Below are 18,500 nucleotides of genomic sequence, written 5' to 3'. Positions count from 1 at the left end.
AAGACCAGACCTGAAAGTAACAAGTACTTTTCAGCCTTTCTAGAAATTAACTTGAGTAAAAGTAAAAGTATTTGTCTTGGAAATGTATTCAAGTAAGAGTAATAAGTACCAAAGAAATCTAACACTCAAGTAAAGTACAAATCCTCTGGATATGTACTTAAGTACAGTACTTAAGTAAATTTACTCCGTTACTGTCCACCACTGTTTATTATGGGACTCAGGGCACATTAATCAACATCACTGTAAATGTGCCAATGTTAGCCAAAAGGCTAATTTCCTACTGTTGTCCCTTGGCCAGAAGTTAAGGTTGCTTAATTGTAAAGGATCATTCCAGCTAAGTTTTCCTGCAGTGAGAGTGATTGTCTTGACATTCATGGTGTAATGGGCACATTTTGCCACTTGAGGCCACTATCTGTAAACATTAAATCAAAACGTCACTCCATCGCTTCAACCACCTTGGTCAAACAATCCTTCAAATCCACCACCTTGAAACATATGATTCATTCCCCCTTTTCCCCTGTTTGTCCACATCGAATGCAACATTTACATCAAAGGTAGTTTGATTTACAATATACAAACTTTGGCACTGCACACTTCTAATACAGGAAAACATGATTCATGATGTATTGACTGATACACAACACGAGTAATGGTGCGGAACAAATCAAGTCCATTTCGAGTTTATATGTTCTAACTGTGACATATCCTGTTGTTTTTCCAGAGCTACGGTAAATTACCCATCCATTTCACCATGAAGGACACTCTGATTCTGTCCTGAGGCACACTAGTGATGAGGACCAGAGAGGCAGCCACATCAAATACCTTATTATTTCCAGGACGAACAATGCCGAGAGTAGTGTGTTGTGAAGATGTGGCACTGATCCTAACGGGAACGTTTCCAAACTTGCCCGGCCTTTTTGAATGAATACCTGACGTGAGGACACACACACCAAGACACACATTAAAAGAGCACTTCCCATATTTCCGTCACACGTGCTTCAGTTGTGTCCACAGAAAACAGGATGTAAATGAATGAGTCAAAGTCACAAGGCACAGGCATTAATTAAACCTCCAGAGGCCGGCTAAAACTCCTCACCACAGTGATTGATTAGGAGATTTGCACATGTCAGGCAAAGGAATGTGTATCCACTCAGCCGTGAGACAGCTCTTATGTAACATGGCAGCGCATTTCTTATCTTCCGGCAACTCTTTCCATCACATAACTGTATCGCCTTCGATCATCCTCTCGCACCGCTGCTTTATTTGTGGCGTTGCTCGGCTCCCTCACTCCCCGTCAGGTGTGCCTCGCTCTCATCTCACTGGTGCTATTATGTCTCAAGACACAGACGGAGGAGAGTGGAATGAAAGGAGAAGCCTTTCATGGTGGGAAAGTGGGATAGTGTCCACCTACTCTCTCTGAATAGTCCTATAATTTCTCTGAAAGGGATTGTTCTCACAGCTGGTTGGGGGGTGGGGGGGAGACCTTATCTGGCCTGTGAGAGGCTTTCTAACGCTCCCCAGTTATTACAAGATGACATGACAGGGTCTGGTTTTTCCTCTGTGGCTGATGGCAAACACTACGAGAGGAGCTGAAATTCAAATTGTAAAGAAAACACATTTCCTCTGATATAGTGAAACAACAGGTGTTTTTACCCCAAAATCTAATTAAAAAGACAATTATAGCACTGTAGTGCCACCACATCACAAATTAGCTTTGTAAAACCTTTTCCCGGGAGATGATTATAAAAAAAACAGAGGGAGGATAATGTTATTCCCCCCCCCCCCCCCCTCCCTCTGTCCCAAATACACACATGGGTAAACCACCTGCATACAATTCTGTCAGACTTAAGTGGAAAACAAATACCAGATGTGGTTGATATGATTCAGATAAATGTGTGATCATGCATGTCGAGCAGGTTGTAGTCGCACTCTCCAAAAGATTCTCAAAGCCATCGGAGACAGGAAGTTCATATAATAATCTATCCAGATGCAGCACCGCTGTTCCTTCATGTTGTAACCCCAGCTGACAAAATGGATGTGAATAAATAACAGGGAAACACATTGTTAAATAAGCACACACCCATGTTACTTTCTGACTGAACGCTAGTTTTTTTTTATTTTATCACCACAGGAAGATTCCTTCTTGTTTTGACTTGAGGCAGGTCACTTTTCCTAGCAAGGGTTGTAACTAGCAAATACCTACAGTATGAGTCCAGGCAGGCCCAGGAGAAGCTGTTTGTACAGTACACATGCAGAACCACAGGATAGCGCCGGGAGGAACATTCCATGTTATGCAAGATATTACTTATGACTAAATAACACATTTTCTGTTGACACCTTTACAACCACGTGCAGACATGCAGTCCATAATGGGATAAAAAAGGCAGTAAATCACATTTACTCCTTCATATTAACAGCTTGGTGATACATCTGTATGCTAAGATTTAATGTTTAAAAGGAAGATCCATTATCCCATTATCAAGTTTGGTTTATTTCAACATGGGGAAGCCCCCTCATCAAGTAAAAAAAACAACATTAAATTAACCGTTTTGTGTATTTTTTTTGTATATAATACAAAGGAAATAAAAAAAGCAACACTCCAGCATCAAAAAGTCCTCTGACTCATTGTTTTGCAACACTGAATTGATAAAATACTGTGTTCCACTCAATCTGTTTCAAGGTCATGTGCTCAGTAACTACGAGCAGCGAGAGGCGTTGGGGATTACCTGTTCAAGAGGAAATGCTGTAGTAGAAACCGGTTTTCTCTCATACTAATACTGTATCACATCAATATTATATTACAGTATCTTGGAACGCTTAAAGAAAAGATGAGAGGCCAGAGCTTAACAATCTGTTTATTGATCTATTTCAGCAGAGCAAAGCCACAAAACAGCCGTCGCGGTCGATTCCTTTTTTGTTGTTTTTCACCTCAAAAAGTTTTCTTTAAGAGCAGGATTGTTGTGGGATGAATACAACATTTACTTTAGTTTTATGTTTATGGGGCGACATGTTGGCAAAGCCGCATTTCACCCCATAAACATGATCCAGTGGTTTGGGGGAAAGCTGGCACAGAAAGATACGAGTGCAACATTTGAGGCAGCGTTCGTGTTTATTTTTTCCTTAATCCATCTGGTTCTGGCATATGATGAAAACTCTTAATTCTATACATCATTTCATGAATCATTTAGCTTTTCAGCACTTTATTATAATTTTGTCCAAAACACCTTTGATTCAGCAACCGAAAACAGGAAGATTTTTTTTTCCAGTAATAATTGACACATGGATGGTTCCTCTTCTTTTTCTTTTGGAAACATCATAAAGTTTATTAATGACAGATTTATTTGATGAAAATGATTACAGTAGCAATTACAACGTTCTGCTTCCAACACGTCCTCCCAGCTGAAACACATGCGATAACATGTTGCATATTTTAAAGAGAACTCCCTGCATCAGTTTTGTTTGACTCCTTGTGGACTCTATGAATGATGCCAACTTCCTCAATCTCAGATAATATCAGATTTAGTCTGGGAACCGCAAGGAGGTTGGGTTTCAAAGTGTTCTCTTTTGTAAATACAGTCCAACAATGTAGTCTGGTGTTATCTGTTTGCTGCCAAGTAAGGCTCTGTGATATAAAAGCTTTGCTGTTCTCATAATTTGGGATACGATTACGTCTCCTGCTGCCTTGCTTTGTGTCTGGGACATTCTCCGGCAATGTGTTGACACAACTTTAAAAAATACATATTGTTATTGTTATTCAATGGTTGTTTAAAAAAAAAAAATTAAGATCAAGGATATTTCTCCATACAGATACATAGTTGTTGTTTTTTTCACTTTCTCTCCTCTCATTTTGCAATACTAGTCTCATTTCATGCCTTTATTTTGAAACTGCTGACCGGAAACAGTTTTATTTCCATTTCCTGGATGCTCTTGACAAACCGGTGGACTTCTGTCGACGCCGGGGACCAGAGGATGAAACGCTCGGTTGTCCGTCGTGTCAAGGTCGACCACTGAATCACTTGTAAGTTGTTTTCGCCTCATGTTTTTCGGTTTTCTGTGAGAATGACGTCACATTGACGTGTTTTGGGCGAAGGAAGCAACAAGTGTGCTGCTGAGAGCGCTGCAGGTTGATGCCAGCAGGCTCGCGATAAACCGGCTAACGATGCCAAACTTTTCTGTCTCAACTTTGACAAGTTACTCTTAAGTCAGTCGACTAAGTTGGTTTTCGTTTCTATGTCACGTGAACGCCAATAGTGTCAAATTAGTGACTTCAACACAAGAATGTGTTCAAAATTGAGTTAACGTTGTGCTAACGTCACATTTTAACTCTTGTAAATACGTGTACGTTAACTTTAGTAGGTTAAAAACACTAATAGCGAGCTAAAATGTAAATAATATAAGAATATTACTGCAATAATGACAGCGATATGTCAACGACAGCATCCACAACAGGCTACGTATTGCCATCATCCTCCTCTGCTTGTCATGTTTGCTTTTTGAATTTAATTAAATCGTTTTTTTAAAGTTATGTTTAAACACTCATTTGTACTGCAAACTAATTTTTTGGGAAGTCGAGGAAAGTGTTATTTTCAGTTATTTCAAAAGAGTAGTAGTTCATTGATTTATGTCGAGGAAGATGCCATTCTACTGATCAAAATGTGTTTATCTCTTGTTCTTATTCTTCGTATTATTCTCACATTCCCTGTAGGGCTGCAATTAACACATATTTATTTCCATTATTTGTTCTTTTTTTTTTTTTACATAAGTCAATAAGTGATCATCACATATGAATGACAGTATGTGCGAAACCTGACTAACCTGAAGCTTTCGTGCAAAACACCCCGAGCAGCATCCTTTAGAGGTGGAGTACGCCTACTATTTATTTACCACACATGTACTTTCAGACTTCTTGTCTGCATGAATTTCAAACATGTATCATTTGTGTCATCGTTTGTTTACCATACATCCTCATTTACATGTTAATAATAATTGTTATATCATCTGACAACATGCATATGTATTTCTCTCTTCCTTTTCTTGTTTGTCCCTGTGGATCTTTTGTCTGTTGTTTGTACTAACCCCACTTCTCTTCTTCACTTTTACTTCCTTGTTTTTTATATATATGTATTGTTGTTTTCTTCCCTTTTCTTTATCTTTACCACATAACTGATTGACCACAATGGAAACGCTCAACTTTGTAAATGGCCATTGTGGCCTCTTCTTGTCTTGGCTATAAGCATTTCAGACGCACTCTATTTGTGTCTTTGGAAGCCATAATTTATTTTCCATTAGTATGTGGGGTCTTTCCTGTCTAATCTGTGGAATAATTATTGATAATGTGATAATGTTTGCATTATAGGTTTGAGAATGAGCCTGTGATAGGATGCTGTTCAGCAGTGTTTTTGGTTTTAGTCATCGTCAGTCAAAATATATTTAGATTTTTCCTTCCAGTGTTTTCCCCCTAATACATTAGCAGCTCACTCTGGTGATAATGCTGGAATATAATGAAACGTTGGGACAAAAAGTTCACTGTGTAGTGTTAAGTTGCTTGACCTCTTTGTCCCCTACGCATTACGAAATCCCTCCATGGTGACTCATCTGTCCGGCAGCTCAGCGCTAGAAAACATAAAGGCTTTTCTACCAGCTGAGAATCACACGCACACACACACACACACACACACACACACACACACACATACACACACACACACACACACACATACACACACACACACACACACACACACACACACACACACACACACACACACACACACACACACAAAATCTCCATCTCACAGACACTATATCATTGGAGCACCGCCCTCATCGAACCCCTTATGCTAATGTTTTGATCAGTAAGTTTCTTTCCCCTGTAGATAAAACCTGAGTAGGATACATAGATTGAGCCTTTAATAAAGCTGCCATGATGTGCCCTTTTGAATTCACGATCCTCATATCTCGAGCAATGGCTGCCAGCTATGAGTTAATTAATTATCATCTGATGATTGACAGTTGTTGGGGAAAGACAACCAGCTGTGGTGTAATATCAAACACCAGGTGTTGAATCACATATTTGACTCGTGTAAGCCTCTGTTTTGATTCCCCCCCCCCTTCAGTTTAACACTAGGCCTAGATCGCAGAATAGATAGGCAAGTGCAGTTTGCTGAATGAAGCAGAGCATGCTGTAATTACTTATTGCTCCCCAAACTTCTGTCATTTAATGATTAGTTCTAATCTCCAGGTTGGGTGTGCCAACTGCAAGAATATCCCAAGAATCTGCAGTAAACCCAAAGCTAGAATGTGCCTATGTTTACCTGATACAGGTTCTTAATCCTCAGTTAGTCCTCTCAATTACCTTTTTTCAAGAAAATCAATGGAGGAAGCTTATACTTGTCGTTGCTGCCGATGCGTTGGATACTGTCAGGTTTGTCACCGTCTCTTGCCCTGGCTCATCAGCTATCCTGTCACATTCACACTGTGGAGAGGTAATAGGGCCTTGTTTTCACTTGGTAAATGCTTTTCTGAGAATGTGATCGGCCTTCCGCAGCTGAAGTAGGGCAATTTACTGGCGCAGAGGTGATGTATTACAAGGCAGATGATTGCGTTCAAGTGTGCAGTAGATTGCCGAGAAAGTAATAGATGTGCCATTTCAGTCTGAATAATAAACCTGTTACCTAACATTGGTAGACTGTATTGTCTCACTGAAATTTGCGCTGGAGAGCCTCACTGTAATTTAGTTTACTACCCGGGGCAGATGCCAGTGTGCATCGTAAAACACAAGAGAGGGATTTTGATTTTAAGACCTGGGTAAATATAGGTTCTAAAATGCTAAAAGAAATTGTTTCAGTCTTTGTCTCATTGCTCATGAAGCTTTGAGGCGACATTTACCTGCAAACTAGTGGTTCTCAAACTGAGTAGGACCAGCTCGAGGATTGTAGGATGATTTTGGGGGCAAGGAAGATTAAGTGCTGCAGGGATGACGAATTGTTGTCGGCCAACGCAGGAGGGTTGTTATTGCACTGGTTCCCTCGTCAAAACTTTGAGATGAGGAAACCAGAAGTGCACAAATGCTAACTAATTTCTGGCTTTTGGGACTGTGACCCTGAAACACTCCAGACAGGAACTCCACTATGCATTCTCAGGTCTCTTCTGCTAATATCAAATCAAATTATTCAGCCTGAACAGGGATTTCTGCATCGCCGCTTTTTGCAGATAATGTGGCTCTGCTGGCTTCATTGGACCCTGACCTCTGCAAAGGGGCGGTTTGGAGGCAGGCGTTTGAGATGAGGGTCAGCACTTCTAATTCTAAAGCATGGTAATGTTTTGGAAAGAGGCGCATTTTCCCCTTTGGATTGTAAGTAAGCTGCTGCCCTAAATGACGACGTTAAGTTTCTGAGTCCACTCATGAGTGATGGTAAGATGGTGTGTTTAATTGATGGATTTACGCCATGCGCAGTGGACCAAATTGAGTGTCCATGCGGACCAAATTGAGTGTCTAGAGAGCGTTGTGTTCCGTCCAGATTGAAAAGCCCCTTGAGGCAATTTGTGATGTGATATTGGGCGATATAAATAAAATTGACTCGAGTTGATTGCACACTTATTACTCCCAACCTCCTACTAGACAATATTTTGCAGACATTCCATCCAGCGTAGATCTAGATTTGGCCATTTTGGCTGATGCACCACAGCGTTTAGCACAGTTGGAAAAAAACATCTCATTCCACTATTTCACATTTGATACCAGTGGTAAATGAATAAGCTGTGTTAGGGCAATTATCTCCATATTTAGATTGTCCTATCGACATCCTGATTGTCAATAGAGTCAGCCTAAACCCTTTAAATGGTCCCTACTATCAAAAAACAGAAACTATCAAAACAAATAATTCCAATCCCTAATGGAAATGAACTCTTAAAAAATATACATTTTCATAGAAATGGAAACAAACCATCGCAGTTCATCGGTTTGTTATAATACAGGGGAACCTGAGCATGTGACACAAAACTTAAGCGTGAATCTTTGATTCTTCTGGGTTTTACCTAATACATTTGCTTCAGTGATGAAAGAGAAATTGTGACAAAGGCGATAAGATAACTTTTAAAGTGCTTTTGTGATGGTCAATAATTTATGGGTTGAACGCCGTGAGGGAAGGAACTTTAAATGTCCTGTATGGAAGTTGCCTAATATGGAAGTAGATAGGTAATGTCTGTGCCAGCTGGAGATAGAGTTGTACCATTCTTCCTCTTAGCAAACAGAAATAAGTTACAGCCAAACGGTTTGGCAGGAAGCTGGTGTGAAGATGGGACTGTGAGGAAGATTGTTGCAGACGGTAACGGGATGGCAACTTAAATTCTCAACCACTGTCCAGTTTACTTATTTTTCTATTTGTCTGTCCTCGCCTCTTTACATCCCCCGTCGTCTTCATCACCCTCCACCTCCCAACTTCTTTTATATTCTTCCCCCTCTCACCCTGTGTATGGGGAGTGGTGTTTTTGGCAGTCATGTGACTTTTTGTCCGAACACAATTGCCCGTGTTTGCCATTGGCCGGTTTTCTTTGAAAGAGCGTTGGTTTCCCGGGTGATGGGGAATGGCGGCACCACTTCACTTTTCTCTGCAGCTGCCCCCCCCTCCTCCTCCCCTCTGCGTTGCTCTGAGCTCTCGGTCTCTCTCGCAGGCTGTGGTGAATCAGGTAGCCCGTGAGCACGACACGCACAGACAGGGTTGTGCTGCTCTTCCTCCTTCTCCTTTTTCATCAGGCAGGCAGTCACAGAGACCATTAGTCTGCAGGAGGTGAGTGAAACAAATGGCCTTGTTTGTTGAGATTTAAGTGTTTTTTTCTTCTTTTTTTTTCACACCGAGTTTCCACTTTTTCTTTCTTTTCTAGTGGAACGCACTGCTCAACTTGTTTTCAATACTGGGGAAAACTCATACAAAGTAAAGGGCATATTACTCATTGATTTAAAGTTAAATATAAGTTAGTTTGTTTACGTGACAGGTGCTCTTATCAGTCGCTTTTACCACGGTGTGTTTAAATAAAATGCCTGCTTCGCACTGTGGCCATATGTTGTAAGTGATGTGAACTGATGATGTATCATTTAGAAAAAAATTTTTTTGGCACCAGTATGATCATGTACTGTGATTACCAACCGTGTGTGTGTGCCTGGGACTCATTTCATGCATTTGTTATGGTATGGCACTTAATCAACCACGGCTGGCTTGGCATGGCTTTTTCAAAGTCCGACAGGATGGACTGTGACTAAAACCGTGTGTAGATAACTCGGTCAAGATGGGCCAAAGTTATTTCTCCGCTGTAATGAGAGCTGCACAGTAGGCCTAGTTCCTTTTTATGTTCCATGAAAGATTCAACAGCTGTGTGCGCTCTCTGTTCCGCTCGTCAGGGCACGAACACAGTGTGGGTTGTGTTTGGGAATCGGGCCACTTTCTGAGGATTTTCTGGCATGGTTGCCGTCCTGAAGTGGTGCCCTCTATGCAGCCCCTCCGTCCGGCCTCCACCAACCAGGTGGTCGCGTCTGTATTGAGTTACCGTGGTAACGCAGAAAACAGGCTCTCTGCCCCTCCCTCAGGTGCACTTTATCTGATGACCTGAAGGATCGTTTTGCACATACACACTCCCGTACACAAACACATGGTAGCATCTGGTATGGCTGACACTTGACCCCTGGCATAGACAAACGGACACATGAAAGAAGAGTGTGCCAGTGGCAGAAGTGACTGATTCGAGGAGGAATAATACATGTTGGGCTGGTTAGGTTTAGGCTTTTGCTTCATATATATCCACAGAATGTAAAAAGCTGCAGGTAATCGCTCCCTGTGCATCATTTCCTTCACTAGATAAGCCTCCCCTCATGCTATATGCTTGTGTCTTTGTAAACCTCAGGTTAAAAGTCTGCCATCTCATTGAAGCCCATGTTTTGTCTGAGGTCAAGCATCAGGGGTTGTTAAAAGGAAAGAGCCAACTTATGTTTGAGGCAACAAATTGGACCAATTACCATTTCAAGTCTCTTGTTACCTCCAGGCGTTGGATTGAAGGCCGCAGGGTCATGAATATGATATTCCAGACATAGAAATTGCAAGCAAGAATCGGGACTTGTGTGTGTGTGTGTGTGTGTCATTGATCCACAGCCTGGTATCGTGCAGCTGATGCAACCAGGAGAAAACTGGCGCTGAGGCCTTGTTGTTGCTTCTGACAGGCTGCCATGATGTCACCACTGCTGACCCGACAGTCCTAGCATTCCTGCTGATAGGGTTTTACACAGAAGTGGAGGGGAGGACGTGGGAGATGTGTGGGGGAGATGCACAGACTTGCACACATATGGCCTTTGTCTAAGCGCTGATTAGTAATCTGGCATATCCACCGACCCACACAAACGGACACGTACGTCGTTAATTCAGGCTCATGCTCATGCCCACTCCAGCACACACTCAGACCCTCCAGCATCCCGATGAAGATGGCGACGGCGGTCTCGCCGGGCTCGTTAAAATTCAACAGGTCTTCAAGTGTCTGTATTTGAAGTTCTGGTGAGTCTGTTTTGCATATATCCTCTTCTTTGAACCAAAGAAGAATCGTGCCATTAGAAAATTATTTCCATCATTTTATATATGTTTGAGTGTGCATTTATGCATACATTTCTCTTGTGTGTGTGTGTGTGTGTGTGTGTGCACTTATAGGTCATAATTGTAGCTACAAAATACTTTCTTACCATAACACAGCTACAGCTCTCCTTTGATCCAGTAAAGCCACTGGAGGAAAGATATGACAGGCCCGGTGCGGTGAAAGCTTTTAAATGCTGTTTTTCCTGCAGGTGTTTGGATAGCCCTTTTCCCCCCAGACACCGAGTGGAACAGAGCAGTATTGTAAACAGTGTTTCGACTAAATGGACAGGAAAGTGAGGGTGACATCTTTAAAGTCTATATGGAGGACAAATGGAAAAGCATTTAGACACGACAAACAGATGTAAGAAAACATTGTCAGACAAACAGACTACAGGCACAGGCATGTAGACAGACGGGCTGGGCGACGGTGAGTGCGTCCAGGGGCCTCTCCCTCGCTCTGTGTGGGGGCTTACAAAGCTTTTGTTCACCTCCGACCCCTGACCTGCTCCCACCTGATAGCGTCCCCTGTCACTAACTTAGCGTTTCCTGTGCATTCTGTGCCCCCCCTCCACTGGCTTTTGTTTTTTACCGAGATCATCGTTAAATCAGTTCCATCCCCCACGCCGGCAAATATCACCATCTTAGCTAGTCTTTGGTTCCTTGCTCTCTTGGTTCACATGGTGTTGACCAGGGCTGTAGCCTGTTCCCCCCCTTCTGTCTGGATGCATTTCTATGACGGGGAAAGGAAAAGGCTCACCATCAACGTCCCATTCAAATTTGTGCATGAGTGCGAAGGAAAAACGTCTTTCTCCCACTACCAATCAGACTATTTCCATTAGCTGATAGTAATAGTAGAGAGCAGCACAGTGTGACACTAATAGTACCACTTTATCTCAAAAGATAGTGGTTGACTATACTGTAGAAGTAAGATGAAAACAAACAGCCTTTGCTCGAGGCGACTAAGAAAGAAGATGAGACATTCTGAGGTACTAGATAGCTACTTCCAACGTGACCACGTGAAAGCATCCAAGCACAATGTTTCACCTTATGATTTAGCCCCGAAATGATTTCCTCTCTAAAAATAGCTTCTCATATAGCCCCTCAAAAGATTTAACATGAGGCCATGTGAGAGGGAGGCACGCTTTTTGAATGGTGGTAACTTAGTTCTGAGGCAGTCTGGACCAGTTCCAATGAAAAAGGCAGAGAAAGAGTGAGGCCGGCAGCTTGGAAGCTGCTAAAAGCCACATGAGATTCTCTCATGTGCTTCTTTAGTGCAACCTGAAGCCTGTTAAGATAGAACAAATGGTATTTTTGTCTTGTTGAGGAAAACAGTTTGTTTACAGGCTGTGTATATGTTGATCCAATGATTTCTCGCTTCCAGTCTTTGCCACTTTGTACTCCTCTGTCATCTCTTATGTCCTCAGGTTCACCTTGGCAGTGTAGTTTCAATAGAGCTATTGTTGTTTGTAAGGGGATGATATAGTGACATGCTTCTGCTTCCAAAACATGAATCATCTTCTGAGCCAGGTTTTCTGGGAAGAAAACAAAAGTCTTCCTCTGTTCTCGGTGTGGGATGTGCTATATTTACGTCTCCACAGTGCAATTACCTTCGCTGGTGAAAGCCATGACGCCTGTCATAATGATACACAAGACGGAGCTACACTACTGGCGCAACAGCGACTGTCCCAACCATAATGAGACAGCGATGCTATACTTAGGCATGTTTGGCAAAAACAGAGCATTATGCCGTGCGTTGATGGCCACGGTTATGAAAACCGATGTCAACAAAAGTTCAACATTTTGTAACTTGTTTGGGCTTCTGATTTATGGAGCTCTCATTGCGTTCACTGTCCCGTCTTTAGTCTCGCTTGACCTGTTGTCCACCTGTTGACGGCTGTTTTTAGTGAAAGGCTGGATAAATAGAGACAGAAGAAGGGCTGGGGATTTCAACAGGGAAGGACGGGAAGGGGTGAGAGCGCTGGCAGCAACGTAATGCTATTCGTTCTCGGTGAATAATGGCCAACAAAGACACTATCAGCATGTATTCCCCTCACTCTTCTCCCCTCCACAGAACCTATTGAACTGCTGCCAGACCCAAGCAGTCTATTTCTCAGCCTGAGAGCCATCTTCCTGTCTCGTCTCTGCTGAGTTATGGCCGTCTCCCCACTCTTTGGACAAATTTATATCTACTATCACTTGTTGTGATATTTACTTAGTAGTAGGTGGTGATGTGAAAACAGTCGAATACAGAGTATGGAATTGAGAGTGTTTTCATCCTTCATTGAACGGAGATAAATGCTTAAGAATTACATCGTTTTTGAAGGATTTCTTCTTGAAGCACTTTTTAGATCTTTGTTTTCTTTAGCTTTTCTTTGCTGAATGCAGAGGGAGGGGTAAAGGGGGAGGAGGAGACAAGGGGGGGTTACAAGAATGTTTGAGTCACTCCGAAAAAGAGGGATGATATGTGGGGCTTGACAGGGGAGGGTGGGATGAGGGGAGGCAGCAGTGGGAGGTGCCCTGAGGAATGCCTGGAAGGTGTCGGAGAACTCTGGGAGGCTTTGGACTGATAATCCCCGACGTCACAGTACAATACCCGCACCCACCACTCCGATTTCAGCACTTTTGTCTTTTCCATCTTCAGACTCTCGATAAGGAGGCCTTGACGCCTGTTAACCACTGCTTAGTCATGCCTTACAATAAATGATGCCGTGGGTCTGATGATGGACAAGCACACACACGCTGAAGGGTAGTAGTCAGGATCCATAAAGTGTACTTATTTCTCTGCTGCTCTTAAAATGTCACTCCTCCTCGGCACCTCAACCTTTTCTCGCCGTGGCCTTTAGTACCGCTGTAATGCCTTGGGAGGCTGTCCCTCCACCAGTGTGGTTCAAGTGATTTGTCAGACAACACAGCTCTGAGACGTGCCAAAAGCTTCGCTTTACAGGCAGAACAGTGAAACGGATAGATGAGAACCGACTCCTCGAGGACCTCTGTGACTCAGCCTGACTAAAAGCTACAGCGTTCTTCATCGTGGTCTTTAGTTCGCATGATTTAATTCATCAAATTAATGCAATTAATCCGAGATGTCTATTTGTGGAGCATCTGCTTTATACAACGTGCACACTTGTTATTAGGTGCAGCCACTGCACGTCCTCGTTAGTCTGATCACAATACGATTTGACAGATAATGGCAGAGTTAACACAGGATGACGGAGGTATTGTGATTGACGATGGCCTGCTGTTGCTGAATCGGAAGTAAAACGTTCTGGTGGCTTATGAAACCGTTTTCTTTTTGCATTTGTTTTTTAAAAAAAATTCAATTTCCTACCTGGATTTTTATATTTGTAATATGGTAACGGTGTATATATTGGAGAGCCAAATGTTTTGAGTTGGTTTAAAAACGGTGACATCAGAGTTTATCCACAAGAGAACACACACAATTAAAACAATTATTTAAAAATGCCTTTCTCAGAACTTATCTAGGTCATTGTGTTTTTTTTAAATATTTGTACATTTATGGTTTTCAGATTATGGAAATTCTCAAATATTGGCATTGCTTTAAATAGTCCTGGTTAACTTTGATAACTTCATTAAACACACCTATATCTAATAAAGGCTTTATCATAGTTTAGTTTTTATGTACTGCAATCTAACAGTAACAGCTGATAACTGTTTGCTGTATTCATACATATGATTGTACTGGTTATTATCACATGTACATAGCCTAATATGTAGGATTTGATGCCATGCTGTGGGTAAACATATTTGTTCTCCCATCATTAGAGACTTGGTATCGGGTCCATTTTCAGTGGCCACTCTTGAGTTTCAGGTTATTGGGGGGGAGGGGGATTTAGGGAGATGCGATGATAGAGAAAGGAGGTATCAATAGGAAAAAAAGGGGTCAGCCCATGCTGATGGGCTCCCACACATTCTGCCTGACACATTGGTCACGCATGTCTTAGCTCTGTGTTTGTGTGTGGGAGGGAGCGGTGGAGTTAGAAGGTTCAGGGATGGTGGCATTGTTTCACGATTGTATGCTGCGCAGTTATACTTGATTAGGCTTTTGTTTGTCTACATGCTCTCTGGACCGGGGTGGCCAGATTTAAGCTGCTTCATTCTCTCATTTTCCCACAGGGCGTTGTCCAACTCAAACTCAGACACAATTGCACCTGGTCTGCCGGACTATGACCTCATTCCAGGAAAAGGGAAGAAAGTCACCTGACAGAGTCATTTGTATAATCAGCTGTTCACGTGGCTGGAGGCCAGAGTAGATGTCTAATGCCTCGGGTTATAGATCGTACAAACAGTGGAGACGCGTATGTAAATACACACGCATGCGAAGAGTTTCGAGTTTATTATTTGCCCTTATCTCCGAGCTTTCTTACAAGCAGCCCTCAGCATCGTTGAGGAATGTAGAATGCAAATAAAGGAAATTGATACAGAGCGAGCACGACAAAGCTGAGAACACGCTTTCAGCTACCTGAAAAGGGGAGGTACCTGATCTGTCAGCACAGCAAGGAAGGGAGGGGAGAGTGAGAGAGCGAGAGGAGTGACTGGGAGGGTGTGTTTCTGTGGGTGAGAGACAGAGGGAAGGAGGAGGGGTGTAGACACCGAGAGAGAGAGAAAGAGAGAGAGACAGAACCCTTGCAGGCTCTCAGATCTTGGCTGTGGTAAGGACACCCAGGAGGAGTGCATTCCTGAGGCAGCAAGCGAGGAAAAAGGCAGCGAGATAGAGCGGAGAAGTCGCGACATCCTTTATATCCCTCCGTGACCACGTCAGACTGCCTTTGACCTCCAGACTCTGGACTCGCACGCTGCTCACACACACTCGCGCTCGCTCGCTGCTTCGCACAAACCGGCTCCGCCGCTCTGTCAGAAGTAAAGGATTTCCCCCCCCCTCGAGTGAGGAAAAGAGAAAAAAAAAAAAAAGAAATTGAGGGAAATAAGGACGCAGAAGCGAAGGAGAAGATCCTCTCGGTCGGTGAGTGGAAGGGCTTTCTTTTGGAGATTGTTTGAATGTGTCCTTGCCTGTTTGAATGTCGGCGTCGGGAAGTTTCACTGAAGTCGGCTGATCTGTGTGGGGCTTTGCTGTACAGTTTAAAGAGCTATTATTATTAATAAGTGTGAGCTTATATTTTCTTTCGAGTGGCAGAGAAACTAGGAGAATCAAGGTGTTATGTCTTCGGGGAGCTGAGCTTTGTCATTACATGTACCTGTTGACACTAGATCCAAGTATTCCTGAAGGGAAGAAAAAAAAAAAAAGGACCCAAACCTGTTTAGGTGAAACTCAGCTCTTTGGGCTCTCGTGTTTTCCCCTTTTTTTGTGTGTTTTTTTTTCTTCTTTTTTTGTTTGAAGTACTCCCAGTGAGAGTGAGAGAGCCGACCTCTGTATTTATTTATTTTATTTTTTTTGTAGTGTGTTTGAACTGTGAGACAAGTGTAGGCTTTTTTCCTTGCACAGGTCTACCATCACACACACACACACACACACACACACACACACACACACACACACACACACACACACACACACACACACACACACACACACACACACACACACACCTTTACCAGTGTAGGTTTAACGATTAATTTATGGAGGGCATGAGCAGAGTTCGGCTCACTCATTGCAGGTTACCTCATTTATCTGTTAATGTGCTACACATCTCCACCGCCAACACTAATGCACCAAACCACTCCGAGCCTTTTTTAAACATCCACTCATCATTATGCATGGCTAGCATCTTATTTAACATTTGTCAGCGTGGTACGTGTCAAGATAGTGAAACTTGGAGCTCATTAGCAGGCTGTGTTTGTTATCCAGTCGGGGGCCATCGATTGGAAACCCCTCCCTCCCCCTCCGGGAGGTGATTATTTTTGTTCCTGACTAAATGCGGTGGTTACACAGTTATACCTCGTGTGTTATCTGTGTTTGTGCATTTCACACGGTGAACCTTATTCCAGAGAGATAATGTCACCATTATAAATGGTTGTGGGGGGAAAAAACAACTTTCACTTGAGCATATTTCATAGCTATATTTCATTTGATAATTCCACATCATTTTGACGTCATTTTCTTTATCATTTTTACTGCTCTTGGTGTTGCTTGTTTAAATGTATCGGCCCCTGCTGCTCATTTCACTGTGCCAGGTGATGATACTGACTCTGCATACCACACGCTCTCTGAGAAACCAATCATCTTTGGTAGATAGTATGTATTTATTACCTGGCACCTGTAAAATGTCGAAGGTTGGGCATGTGTGCTCCAGTTACTTGGTGGACAGAGCAGAGAGGTGGCGTTATAATGAATTGCTAAATGTCCCCTCTCTTCAAAGCACTTAATATATTATTCCTAAAGCAACTATCCGATGGCAGGTTAATGACGTGGTTGCCAGCAGTCAGTGAACACATTATAAAACTTTCAGTTTCCCTCCCAGCCTTCTTAAGTTAGCACCTCGTTTCACTCCCCTTCCCTTTTGTGTCTTCCTCACTGCTTAGATATTTCGTATTTTCCATCACATGAATGAGCCTGTTCAGCATTGAGAGAGCAGAGTGTCCTCTGAGAGTCGTCGTGCCTTGTTCTCCGCAATGTTATTTTTACTGCTCTTTTCCCTGCTTGAATACACAGATGGACCTCTTTTTCTGGAATAGTCTGTCTGTCTGTCTGTCTGTCTGTCTGTCTGTCTGTCTGTCTGTCTGTCTGTCAGTGTGTCTGTCACTGAGCTTGCATGGCAAGGGAAGCAGGTCCACCCATGCACGGCGAGATATCTCTGGGGATTCTTGATGGGAATTTTCAAAGTCATTTCTCATGCTGTGAAGAGACTTAATTTCTCGCTGTCCTTATCAGGAGTGTTTCCCCAACTCCTGCCGATGCACTCGGGGCCAGAGGTAATTGGAAACGCTATGACAGCATGTCGGCGAAATAATATGTTTGCATGTTCGGGATTGTGATTATTATTTTTTTCTGGGTGTGCAGGTAGTTTGGACCACTTTCTCCCTCCCTCGGTCTTTCTTTCTCACGTGTTGCTCCATCCACCGCTCTTGCTTGCCTCTTGTTCTTTCCGTGTGTCCTCCGCCTGCCTGTGCAATGTGACGGAAGGTAGTGCTGTGCTCTGCTCATGTCGGATCCATTAGGGATGAAAGCACACTGCAGTGATAAAAGATTGATCCCAGTCCTCCTTGCATCGCATTCGCATCCCTCACACCCGGCTCCCTCATCTTCCCTCACACCCCTATTTTCAATCCAAAGTCAACCCAGTTTTCAATTTATCAAATCGTCTGTACTCGGCTAAATAAATCATCCTCACCAAGTTTACTATGGCAGACTTTTCCCACAGGATTTCATAAAGGGGAACATTCTGTTTTTCTTGTGCAGGGATGCTATACTGAACAAGATGTACAAGGTTATAAAATCTCATGATATCTTCTGGACTGTGCTTTTTAAGAAAAAGGGCCCTTCCTCCTTCACTCCCCAGTGTTTTTTTTGTTGTACCAGGAAAGGTATTATGTAATGGGCTAGCAGAACCAGTAAGAGACTGGCATCCAGCCAAATATACTCAGGCCTTACTTCACCTGTTATATCCGAGGAGGCAAAGACAAACACAACAGACCTGTAGTTTGTCAGCTGGGAGGCTATAATTACTGAGAGGAAGGAGGGGATTTGGAGGAGGAATTTCGCTGCGGTTCCGCTTTTAGATCTTAAGACAGGAACCCTTCCAAGAGCCCTTGAAAACACATTTTTGTGTTGTAAAACTGCAAGAATTTTTGGAGCGATCAGACACGAGTATATAAGTCTTTATGATCCCAGCAGGAGGTTTGAGACTCCCCTAAGGGAATGATTTGTTGCCAACTGCAAGCCATTCTACTGTTTTTTTTGTCTTCAGTCCT

At 42.9% G+C, this 18,500-nt stretch overlaps 1 protein-coding gene across 2 annotated transcripts in view; it reads left to right on the top strand.

The window, feature by feature from the left end:
* Positions 1–3,952: 3,952 nt before the first annotated feature.
* Positions 3,953–18,500, top strand: part of rassf7a (Ras association domain family member 7a) — a 31,912-nt gene continuing 17,364 nt past the window's right edge. Inside the window, exon 1 of one of the 2 annotated variants that reach the window (XM_084018299.1) lies at positions 3,953–4,018. The gene's annotated coding sequence lies outside the window, so the exon portion shown is untranslated. Of the gene's footprint in view, positions 4,019–15,251; positions 15,595–18,500 lie in introns of those variants that run through there. The other variant, XM_084018298.1, reaches the window with a different exon arrangement.

The sequence above is a fragment of the Eutrigla gurnardus genome, assembly GCF_963514095.1.
Source record: "Eutrigla gurnardus genome assembly, chromosome: 9".
NCBI lineage: Eukaryota > Metazoa > Chordata > Actinopteri > Perciformes > Triglidae > Eutrigla > Eutrigla gurnardus.
This window is presented reverse-complemented; position numbering and strand designations above follow the sequence as displayed.